At 63.8% G+C, this 12,373-nt stretch overlaps 2 non-coding genes across 2 annotated transcripts; both read left to right on the top strand.

The window, feature by feature from the left end:
• The first annotated feature begins 234 nt into the window (after nt 1-234).
• On the top strand, nt 235-353 carry LOC131869982 (5S ribosomal RNA). Its single transcript, XR_009368350.1, has one exon. It is a non-coding gene; the product is annotated as a 5S ribosomal RNA (ribosomal RNA).
• Nucleotides 354-6,343: 5,990 nt separating this feature from the next.
• On the top strand, nt 6,344-6,462 carry LOC131869981 (5S ribosomal RNA). Its single transcript, XR_009368349.1, has one exon. It is a non-coding gene; the product is annotated as a 5S ribosomal RNA (ribosomal RNA).
• Nucleotides 6,463-12,373: the final 5,911 nt, after the last annotated feature.

Below are 12,373 nucleotides of genomic sequence, written 5' to 3'. Positions count from 1 at the left end.
GTTGCAGACGGGACACTGCACGCACACGACGCCCCGTCCAGGTGCACGCACGTAGGCCGGGCCGGGTGCACACCCGACGCCCTAGCAAGGTGCGCGCACCCGGGCAGGGCTCACACTTGGCGAACGGGGCGCACTTCGCGAGGGAGGGTGTGCACCTCGACGGGGGTGGGTGGCCGGGGTGGATTCGCACGTGGGTCGCGGTTTGCTAAGTACACACTGCGACAAGCTCATAACGGGTGCGATCATACCAGCGTTAGTGCACCGGATCCCATCAGAACTCCGCAGTTAAGCGCGCTTGGGCCGGAGTAGTACTGGGATGGGTGACCTCCCGGGAAGTCCCGGTGTTGCACCCTTTCTTAGTTTTTCGCCGGGCGTCGCAATGCTATTTGAATAAACCTTTTGCCCGTTTGCGTTCTCGTCGGGGCCGGGCCGGGCCGGGGTGCGCTGCCCGCACTACCGCGCGCGCGGGGGGCGACACCGAGCGCGCACCCGAGGCGCCCCGAGCACACAGGCCACGGTGCAACCCGGGCGTTGTGCGCGCACCCCGGTGCGCCCGAGGTGCTGCGCGCGCACCCAGGTGAAATCGGTGTGCACCTCGGCCAGTGCGCGCTCGGTCGAGTCGCGCACGTTGGCCAAGGTGCACGGTGATGTTTCTTACTCTAAGGTTCCGCACCAGACGCCCGGGACAGGTGAGCGAAGCTGGGCGGGGCCGGGTGCGCGGCCGGGGCAGGTGCACGCAGCTGGAGAGAGCTTTGGAGCACACCAGAGGTGCGCACCTTGGAGCACACTTCGGAGCGCACCAATGATGCGCTCCATTCAAAAGTTTCCTGAAAAGGCAAAAAAAGTTGAGATTATAGAATTTCCCACTTGAGAGATTGTAAAAAAAAAAAATTTAAAATGAAGGAAACGCGGGTGCCAAGGTGTGCGCGCCCGGGTGCGCAGCCCAGCCAAGGTGTGCGCACCAAGGCGCCCACCCTGGCGAAGGTGCACGCAAGGTGCGCACCCGAGGCAAACCGGACAATTAACCCAACTTTCGACTTCGCGCGCACCTGCGCACCTTGGAGCGCACTTCGGAGCGCTCCTTGGTGCGCACCAATCTTGGGCACCTCGGAGTGCACCATGGCGCCCACCAAGGTGCGCACCCGGGGCAAACCGAGCTCCGACTTCGTGCGCACCTTGGAGCGCACGAAAGGTGCGCACCATGGCGCCCACCAAGGTGCGCAGCCCAGCCAAGGCGTGCGCATCAAGGTGCGCACCCTGGCGAAGGTGCGCACCCGGGGCAAACCGAGCTCCGACTTCGTGCGCACCTTGGAGCGCACAAAGGGTGCGCAACCCAGCCAAGGTGTGCGCACCCCGGGCAAACCGAGCTCCGAATCGTGCGCACCTTGGAGCACACTTCGGAGCCCTCCTTGGTGCGCACCGATGTTGCGCACCTCGGAGCGCACCCGGGGAAAACAATGCAATTAACCCGACTTTCGACTTCGTGGGCACCTCGGAGCGCTCTCGGGTTCGCACCTCGGAGCACACCGAGGTGCGCACCTTTGATGCGCTGCCTTCACCAATTTCCAGAAAAGGCAAGAAAACATTGAGAAGGTGTGCGCACCGAGGTGCCCACCCTGGCGAAGGTGCACGCGAGGTGCGCACCCGGGGCAAACCGGGCTCCGACTTCGTGCACGCCATGCTGCGCACCTTGGAGGGCCATGGTGCGCACCTTGGAGCACACTTCGGAGCGCTCAATGGTGCCCAACCCAGCCAAGGTGCCCACCGCGGCGAAGGTGCACGCGAGGTGCACACCCGGGGTAAACCGGGCTCCGACTTCGTGCACGCCGCACCTTGGAGCACACTTCGGAGCGCTCCTTGGTGCGCACCAGGGCGCGCAACCCAGCCGAGGTGCCCACCCCGGCGAAGGTGCACGCGGGGTGCGCACCCGGGGCAAACCGGGCTCCGACTTCGTGCACGCCATGGTGCCCACCGCGGCGAAGGTGCACGCGAGGTGCGCACCCGGGGCAAACCGGGCTCCGACTTCGTGCACGCCGCACCTTGGAGCACACTTCGGAGCGCTCCTTGGTGCGCACCAGGGCGCGCAACCCAGCCGAGGTGCCCACCCCAGCGAAGGTGCACGCGAGGTGCGCACCCGGGGCAAACCGGGCTCCGACTTCGTGCACGCCATGGTGCCCACCGCGGCGAAGGTGCACGCGAGGTGCGCACCCGGGGCAAACCGGGCTCCGACTTCGTGCACGCCATGGTGCCCACCGCGGCGAAGGTGCACGCGAGGTGCGCACCCGGGGCAAACCGGGCTCCGACTTCGTGCACGCCGCACCTTGGAGCACACTTCGGAGCGCTCCTTGGTGCGCACCATGGTGCCCACCAGGGCGCGCAACCCCGCCGAAGGTGCACGCGAGGTGCGCACCCGGGGCAAACCGGGCTCCGACTTCGTGCACGCCGCACCTTGGAGCACACTTCGGAGCGCTCCTTGGTGCGCACCAGGGCGCGCAACCCCGCCGAAGGTGCACGCGAGGTGCGCACCCGGGGCAAACCGGGCTCCGACTTCGTGCACGCCATGGTGCGCACCAGGGTGCCCACCGCGGCGAAGGTGCGCACCCGGGGCAAACCGGGCTCCGACTTCGTGCACGCCGCACCTTGGAGCACACTTCGGAGCGCTCCTTGGTGCGCACCAGGGCGCGCAACCCAGCCGAGGTGCCCACCCCGGCGAAGGTGCACGCGAGGTGCGCACCCGGGGCAAACCGGGCTCCGACTTCGTGCACGCCATGGTGCCCACCGCGGCGAAGGTGCGCACCCGGGGCAAACCGGGCTAGGACTTCGTGCACGCCGCACCTTGGAGCACACTTCGGAGCGCTCCTTGGTGCGCACCATGGTGCCCACCAGGCCGCGCAACCCAGCCAAGGTGTGCGCACCAAGGTGCACGCGAGGTGCGCACCCGGGGCAAACCGGGGTCCGGCTTCGTGCACGCCGCACCTTGGAGCACACATCGGGGCGCTCCCGGGTTCGCACCGGCGTTGCGCACCGTGGTGGGCACCTCGGAGCGCACCGTGGTGGGCACCTCGGAGCACACCAAGGTGGGCAGCGAGGTGCGCACCTTTGATGCGATGCCTTCACTAATTTCCATAAAAGGCAAAAGAAAACGAGATTTTAAAATTTCCGTTTTGAAAGATAGTGAGAAAAAGGGAATGCTGGTGCCATCTTGAGCCCGCCCTGGTGCGCAGCCCAGCCAAGGTGTGCGCACCAAGGTGCCCACCCTGGCGAAGGTGCGCGCCCGGGCAATTAACCCAACTTCCAACTTCGCGCGCGCCAGGGTGGGAGCGCACCCAACAACCGGGCCTGGGAAGAGCCAATGCGAGAAACCCCACCAAACGCTCTGACAAAAAAAGAGGGGGCGCTCCAGTAACCCCGCTTCGGAGCGCACCCTGGGCAAACCCAGCCAGGGTGCCCACCCCGGCCAAGGTGCAGGCGAGGTGCGCACCCGGGGCAAACCGGGCTCCGACAACGTGCACGCCGCACCTTGGAGCACACTTCGTAGCGCTCCCGGGTGCGCACCTCAGAGCACACCAAGGTGGGCAGCGAGGTGCGCACCTTTGATGCGCTGCCTTCACTAATTTCCAGAAAAGGCAAAAAAAAGAGGAGATTTTAAAATTTCCGTTTTGAAAGATAGTGAAAAAAACGGAACGCGGGTGCCATCTTGAGCCCGCCCTGGTGCACAGCCCAGGTAAGGTGCCCACCCTGGCAAAGGTGCGCACCCGGGCAATTAACCCTACTTCCGACTTCGTGCGCGCCAGGGTGGCAACCGGGCCTGGGAAGAGCCAATGCGAGAAACCCCACCAAACGCTCCGACAAAAAAAGAGGCGGCGCTCCAATAACCCCGCTTCGGAGCGCAGCCGGGGCAAACCCAGCCAAGGTGCCCACCCCGACGAAGGTGCACGCGAGGTGCGCACCCGGGGCAAACCGGGCTCCGACAACGTGCACGCAGCACCTTGGAGCACACTTCGAAGCACTCCCGGGTGCCCACCGGCGTTGCGCACCGTGGTGGGCAGCGAGGTGCGCACCTTTGATGCGCTGCCTTCACTAATTTCCAGAAAAGGCAAAAAAAAATGAGATTTTAAAATTTCCGTTTTGAAAGATAGTGAAAAAAACGGAACGCGGGTGCCATCTTGAGCCCGCCCTGGTGCGCAGCCCAGGCAAGGCATGCGCACCAAGGTGCCCACCCGCGGTGCACACCCGGGGCAAACCGGGCTCCGACTTCGTGCAGGCCGCACCTTGGAGCACACTTCGGAGCGCTCCTTGGTGCGCACCATGGTGCCCACCAGGGCGCACCCGGGGCAAACCGGGCTCCGACTTCGTGCACGCCGCACCTTGGAGCACACATCGGAGCGCTCCCAGGTTCGCACCAGCGTTGCGCACCTTTGATGCGCTGCCTTCACTAATTTCCAGAAAAGGCAAAAAAAAACGATATTTTAAAATTTCCGTTCTGAAAGATAGTGAAAAAAACGGAACGCGGGTGCCATCTTGAGCCCTTCCTGGTGCGCAGCCCAGGCAAGTTGTGCGCACCAAGGTGCCCACCCTGGCGGAGGTGCGCGCCCGGGGCAAACCGGGCTCCGACTTCGTGCACTGCATGGTGCCCACCAAGGCGCGCAACCCAGCCAAGGTGCCCACCGCAGCGAAGGTGCACGCGAGGTGCGCACCCGAGGTGCACACCCGGGGCAAACCGAGCTCCGACTTCGTGCACGCCGCACCTTGGAGCACACTTCAGAGCGCTCCTTGGTGCGCACCAGGGCGCGCAACCCAGCCAAGGTGCTCACCCCGGCGAAGGTGCACGCGAGGTGCGCACCCGGGGCAAGCCGGGCTCGGACTTCGTGCACGCCGCACCTTGGAGCACACATCGGAGCGCTCCCGGGTTCGCACCAGCATTGCGCACCTTTGATGCGCTGCCTTCACTAATTTCCAGAAAAGGCAAAAAAAAAAAAAAAACGAGATTTTAAAATTTCCGTTTTGAAAGATAGTGAAAAAAACGGAACGCGGGTGCCATCTTGAGCCCGCCCTGGTGTGCAGCCCAGGCAAGTTGTGCGCACCAAGGCACCCACCCTGGCCAAGGTGGGTCACGGGGTGGGTCCTAGGGTGGGTAACGGGGTGGGTACTAAGGTGCGTGCCAAGGTGGGTCATGGGGTGGGTGCCAAGGTGGGCACCAGGGTGGGTGTGCACCAACCCTAGCCAGGGTAGGTCACGGGGTGGTTGTCGGGGTGGGCGTCAAGGAGCCAAGGTGGGTGGCAAGTAGCCAAGTTGCGTGCCAAGGTGGGTGTCGGGGTGGGTGCCAAGGATCCAAGGTGGGTGCCAAGGAACCAAGGTGGGTGTCTGGGTGGGTGCCGAGGTGGGAGCCAGGGTGGGTCCCAAGGTGAGTGCAAAGGTGGGTGCCAGGGTCAAGGTGAGTGCCAATGTGGGTTCCAAGGTGCCAGGGTCAGGGTGAGTGCCAATGTGGGTTCAAAGGTGCTAAGTTGGGTGCGAGGTTGGGTGCGAGGGTGGGTGGGTGCCAAGGTGTGCTAGGTGGAAGCCCGGGTGGGTCGGCATCCCATGGGTGTCGAGTTGGGTGCCTGATGGGTGCTTCTTGTCAAGTTTTAGTCGTCGGGACTCATTTCGAGCCTTAGAGGTCGTTTCTTGTCCGGTTGCCCTGTCTTCGACCTGGGAACCCAATTTTGGTCCTCGGGTCCCATTTTTTTTTGTCTCGCATCCCACTTTTGGCCTGTGGCCTTTTCGGGGTCGATTCTCGTTTTGGGCATCAGAGCATGTTTCTTCTCCTAAAACCCAATATTTGTTTATTAAGTCTCGGAACACATTTTTGTTCTCGTGGACCCATCATGGGTCTTGGAACGCATTTGTGGTCCTTGGGTCCCATTTTGCATCCCGAAACTTGTGTTTTGGTGCTTGATCCCTATTTTGGGTGCCCACCTTGCACCAAGTGCGCACCCGGGGCAAACCGAGCGCCTTGGTGCACCGGGGCAAGATCGAGCGTGCACCCGAGGCGCCCCGAACATGCACCAAGGTGCACTCGGCCCACATGTGAGCGCAGGTCGTTGCGCCCGAGGTGGTGTGTGGGCACCGCGTTGCAGACGGGACACTGCACGCACACGACGCCCCGTCCAGGTGCACGCACGTAGGCCGGGCCGGGTGCACACCCGACGCCCTAGCAAGGTGCGCGCACCCGGGCAGGGCTCACACTTGGCGAACGGGGCGCACTTCGCGAGGGAGGGTGTGCACCTCGACGGGGGTGGGTGGCCGGGGTGGATTCGCACGTGGGTCGCGGTTTGCTAAGTACACACTGCGACAAGCTCATAACGGGTGCGATCATACCAGCGTTAGTGCACCGGATCCCATCAGAACTCCGCAGTTAAGCGCGCTTGGGCCGGAGTAGTACTGGGATGGGTGACCTCCCGGGAAGTCCCGGTGTTGCACCCTTTCTTAGTTTTTCGCCGGGCGTCGCAATGCTATTTGAATAAACCTTTTGCCCGTTTGCGTTCTCGTCGGGGCCGGGCCGGGCCGGGGTGCGCTGCCCGCACTACCGCGCGCGCGGGGGCGACACCGAGCGCGCACCCGAGGCGCCCCGAGCACACAGGCCACGGTGCAACCCGGGCGTTGTGCGCGCACCCCGGTGCGCCCGAGGTGCTGCGCGCGCACCCAGGTGAAATCGGTGTGCACCTCGGCCAGTGCGCGCTCGGTCGAGTCGCGCACGTTGGCCAAGGTGCACGGTGATGTTTCTTACTCTAAGGTTCCGCACCAGACGCCCGGGACAGGTGAGCGAAGCTGGGCGGGGCCGGGTGCGCGGCCGGGGCAGGTGCACGCAGCTGGAGAGAGCTTTGGAGCACACCAGAGGTGCGCACCTTGGAGCACACTTCGGAGCGCACCAATGATGCGCTCCATTCAAAAGTTTCCTGAAAAGGCAAAAAAAGTTGAGATTATAGAATTTCCCACTTGAGAGATTGTAAAAAAAAAAAAATTTAAAATGAAGGAAACGCGGGTGCCAAGGTGTGCGCGCCCGGGTGCGCAGCCCAGCCAAGGTGTGCGCACCAAGGCGCCCACCCTGGCGAAGGTGCACGCAAGGTGCGCACCCGAGGCAAACCGGACAATTAACCCAACTTTCGACTTCGCGCGCACCTGCGCACCTTGGAGCGCACTTCGGAGCGCTCCTTGGTGCGCACCAATCTTGGGCACCTCGGAGTGCACCATGGCGCCCACCAAGGTGCGCACCCGGGGCAAACCGAGCTCCGACTTCGTGCGCACCTTGGAGCGCACGAAAGGTGCGCACCATGGCGCCCACCAAGGTGCGCAGCCCAGCCAAGGCGTGCGCATCAAGGTGCGCACCCTGGCGAAGGTGCGCACCCGGGGCAAACCGAGCTCCGACTTCGTGCGCACCTTGGAGCGCACAAAGGGTGCGCAACCCAGCCAAGGTGTGCGCACCCCGGGCAAACCGAGCTCCGAATCGTGCGCACCTTGGAGCACACTTCGGAGCCCTCCTTGGTGCGCACCGATGTTGCGCACCTCGGAGCGCACCCGGGGAAAACAATGCAATTAACCCGACTTTCGACTTCGTGGGCACCTCGGAGCGCTCTCGGGTTCGCACCTCGGAGCACACCGAGGTGCGCACCTTTGATGCGCTGCCTTCACCAATTTCCAGAAAAGGCAAGAAAACATTGAGAAGGTGTGCGCACCGAGGTGCCCACCCTGGCGAAGGTGCACGCGAGGTGCGCACCCGGGGCAAACCGGGCTCCGACTTCGTGCACGCCATGCTGCGCACCTTGGAGGGCCATGGTGCGCACCTTGGAGCACACTTCGGAGCGCTCAATGGTGCCCAACCCAGCCAAGGTGCCCACCGCGGCGAAGGTGCACGCGAGGTGCGCACCCGGGGCAAACCGGGCTCCGACTTCGTGCACGCCGCACCTTGGAGCACACTTCGGAGCGCTCCTTGGTGCGCACCAGGGCGCGCAACCCAGCCGAGGTGCCCACCCCGGCGAAGGTGCACGCGGGGTGCGCACCCGGGGCAAACCGGGCTCCGACTTCGTGCACGCCATGGTGCCCACCGCGGCGAAGGTGCACGCGAGGTGCGCACCCGGGGCAAACCGGGCTCCGACTTCGTGCACGCCGCACCTTGGAGCACACTTCGGAGCGCTCCTTGGTGCGCACCAGGGCGCGCAACCCAGCCGAGGTGCCCACCCCGGCGAAGGTGCACGCGAGGTGCGCACCCGGGGCAAACCGGGCTCCGACTTCGTGCACGCCATGGTGCCCACCGCGGCGAAGGTGCACGCGAGGTGCGCACCCGGGGCAAACCGGGCTCCGACTTCGTGCACGCCGCACCTTGGAGCACACTTCGGAGCGCTCCTTGGTGCGCACCATGGTGCCCACCAGGGCGCGCAACCCCGCCGAAGGTGCACGCGAGGTGCGCACCCGGGGCAAACCGGGCTCCGACTTCGTGCACGCCGCACCTTGGAGCACACTTCGGAGCGCTCCTTGGTGCGCACCAGGGCGCGCAACCCCGCCGAAGGTGCACGCGAGGTGCGCACCCGGGGCAAACCGGGCTCCGACTTCGTGCACGCCATGGTGCGCACCAGGGTGCCCACCGCGGCGAAGGTGCGCACCCGGGGCAAACCGGGCTCCGACTTCGTGCACGCCGCACCTTGGAGCACACTTCGGAGCGCTCCTTGGTGCGCACCAGGGCGCGCAACCCAGCCGAGGTGCCCACCCCGGCGAAGGTGCACGCGAGGTGCGCACCCGGGGCAAACCGGGCTCCGACTTCGTGCACGCCATGGTGCCCACCGCGGCGAAGGTGCGCACCCGGGGCAAACCGGGCTAGGACTTCGTGCACGCCGCACCTTGGAGCACACTTCGGAGCGCTCCTTGGTGCGCACCATGGTGCCCACCAGGCCGCGCAACCCAGCCAAGGTGTGCGCACCAAGGTGCACGCGAGGTGCGCACCCGGGGCAAACCGGGGTCCGGCTTCGTGCACGCCGCACCTTGGAGCACACATCGGGGCGCTCCCGGGTTCGCACCGGCGTTGCGCACCGTGGTGGGCACCTCGGAGCGCACCGTGGTGGGCACCTCGGAGCACACCAAGGTGGGCAGCGAGGTGCGCACCTTTGATGCGATGCCTTCACTAATTTCCATAAAAGGCAAAAGAAAACGAGATTTTAAAATTTCCGTTTTGAAAGATAGTGAGAAAAAGGGAATGCTGGTGCCATCTTGAGCCCGCCCTGGTGCGCAGCCCAGCCAAGGTGTGCGCACCAAGGTGCCCACCCTGGCGAAGGTGCGCGCCCGGGCAATTAACCCAACTTCCAACTTCGCGCGCGCCAGGGTGGGAGCGCACCCAACAACCGGGCCTGGGAAGAGCCAATGCGAGAAACCCCACCAAACGCTCTGACAAAAAAAGAGGGGGCGCTCCAGTAACCCCGCTTCGGAGCGCACCCTGGGCAAACCCAGCCAGGGTGCCCACCCCGGCCAAGGTGCAGGCGAGGTGCGCACCCGGGGCAAACCGGGCTCCGACAACGTGCACGCCGCACCTTGGAGCACACTTCGTAGCGCTCCCGGGTGCGCACCTCAGAGCACACCAAGGTGGGCAGCGAGGTGCGCACCTTTGATGCGCTGCCTTCACTAATTTCCAGAAAAGGCAAAAAAAAGAGGAGATTTTAAAATTTCCGTTTTGAAAGATAGTGAAAAAAACGGAACGCGGGTGCCATCTTGAGCCCGCCCTGGTGCACAGCCCAGGTAAGGTGCCCACCCTGGCAAAGGTGCGCACCCGGGCAATTAACCCTACTTCCGACTTCGTGCGCGCCAGGGTGGCAACCGGGCCTGGGAAGAGCCAATGCGAGAAACCCCACCAAACGCTCCGACAAAAAAAGAGGCGGCGCTCCAATAACCCCGCTTCGGAGCGCAGCCGGGGCAAACCCAGCCAAGGTGCCCACCCCGACGAAGGTGCACGCGAGGTGCGCACCCGGGGCAAACCGGGCTCCGACAACGTGCACGCAGCACCTTGGAGCACACTTCGAAGCACTCCCGGGTGCCCACCGGCGTTGCGCACCGTGGTGGGCAGCGAGGTGCGCACCTTTGATGCGCTGCCTTCACTAATTTCCAGAAAAGGCAAAAAAAAATGAGATTTTAAAATTTCCGTTTTGAAAGATAGTGAAAAAAACGGAACGCGGGTGCCATCTTGAGCCCGCCCTGGTGCGCAGCCCAGGCAAGGCATGCGCACCAAGGTGCCCACCCGCGGTGCACGCCCGGGGCAAACCGGGCTCCGACTTCGTGCAGGCCGCACCTTGGAGCACACTTCGGAGCGCTCCTTGGTGCGCACCATGGTGCCCACCAGGGCGCACCCGGGGCAAACCGGGCTCCGACTTCGTGCACGCCGCACCTTGGAGCACACATCGGAGCGCTCCCAGGTTCGCACCAGCGTTGCGCACCTTTGATGCGCTGCCTTCACTAATTTCCAGAAAAGGCAAAAAAAAACGATATTTTAAAATTTCCGTTCTGAAAGATAGTGAAAAAAACGGAACGCGGGTGCCATCTTGAGCCCTTCCTGGTGCGCAGCCCAGGCAAGTTGTGCGCACCAAGGTGCCCACCCTGGCGGAGGTGCGCGCCCGGGGCAAACCGGGCTCCGACTTCGTGCACTGCATGGTGCCCACCAAGGCGCGCAACCCAGCCAAGGTGCCCACCGCAGCGAAGGTGCACGCGAGGTGCGCACCCGAGGTGCACACCCGGGGCAAACCGAGCTCCGACTTCGTGCACGCCGCACCTTGGAGCACACTTCAGAGCGCTCCTTGGTGCGCACCAGGGCGCGCAACCCAGCCAAGGTGCTCACCCCGGCGAAGGTGCACGCGAGGTGCGCACCCGGGGCAAGCCGGGCTCGGACTTCGTGCACGCCGCACCTTGGAGCACACATCGGAGCGCTCCCGGGTTCGCACCAGCATTGCGCACCTTTGATGCGCTGCCTTCACTAATTTCCAGAAAAGGCAAAAAAAAAAAAAAAACGAGATTTTAAAATTTCCGTTTTGAAAGATAGTGAAAAAAACGGAACGCGGGTGCCATCTTGAGCCCGCCCTGGTGTGCAGCCCAGGCAAGTTGTGCGCACCAAGGCACCCACCCTGGCCAAGGTGGGTCACGGGGTGGGTCCTAGGGTGGGTAACGGGGTGGGTACTAAGGTGCGTGCCAAGGTGGGTCATGGGGTGGGTGCCAAGGTGGGCACCAGGGTGGGTGTGCACCAACCCTAGCCAGGGTAGGTCACGGGGTGGTTGTCGGGGTGGGCGTCAAGGAGCCAAGGTGGGTGGCAAGTAGCCAAGTTGCGTGCCAAGGTGGGTGTCGGGGTGGGTGCCAAGGATCCAAGGTGGGTGCCAAGGAACCAAGGTGGGTGTCTGGGTGGGTGCCGAGGTGGGAGCCAGGGTGGGTCCCAAGGTGAGTGCAAAGGTGGGTGCCAGGGTCAAGGTGAGTGCCAATGTGGGTTCCAAGGTGCCAGGGTCAGGGTGAGTGCCAATGTGGGTTCAAAGGTGCTAAGTTGGGTGCGAGGTTGGGTGCGAGGGTGGGTGGGTGCCAAGGTGTGCTAGGTGGAAGCCCGGGTGGGTCGGCATCCCATGGGTGTCGAGTTGGGTGCCTGATGGGTGCTTCTTGTCAAGTTTTAGTCGTCGGGACTCATTTCGAGCCTTAGAGGTCGTTTCTTGTCCGGTTGCCCTGTCTTCGACCTGGGAACCCAATTTTGGTCCTCGGGTCCCATTTTTTTTTGTCTCGCATCCCACTTTTGGCCTGTGGCCTTTTCGGGGTCGATTCTCGTTTTGGGCATCAGAGCATGTTTCTTCTCCTAAAACCCAATATTTGTTTATTAAGTCTCGGAACACATTTTTGTTCTCGTGGACCCATCATGGGTCTTGGAACGCATTTGTGGTCCTTGGGTCCCATTTTGCATCCCGAAACTTGTGTTTTGGTGCTTGATCCCTATTTTGGGTGCCCACCTTGCACCAAGTGCGCACCCGGGGCAAACCGAGCGCCTTGGTGCACCGGGGCAAGATCGAGCGTGCACCCGAGGCGCCCCGAACATGCACCAAGGTGCACTCGGCCCACATGTGAGCGCAGGTCGTTGCGCCCGAGGTGGTGTGTGGGCACCGCGTTGCAGACGGGACACTGCACGCACACGACGCCCCGTCCAGGTGCACGCACGTAGGCCGGGCCGGGTGCACACCCGACGCCCTAGCAAGGTGCGCGCACCCGGGCAGGGCTCACACTTGGCGAACGGGGCGCACTTCGCGAGGGAGGGTGTGCACCTCGACGGGGGTGGGTGGCCGGGGTGGATTCGCACGTGGGTCGCGGTTTGCTAAGTACACACTGCGACAAGCTC

This window comes from Cryptomeria japonica, unplaced genomic scaffold (genome assembly GCF_030272615.1).
Source record: "Cryptomeria japonica unplaced genomic scaffold, Sugi_1.0 HiC_scaffold_277, whole genome shotgun sequence".
NCBI lineage: Eukaryota > Viridiplantae > Streptophyta > Pinopsida > Cupressales > Cupressaceae > Cryptomeria > Cryptomeria japonica.
This window is presented reverse-complemented; position numbering and strand designations above follow the sequence as displayed.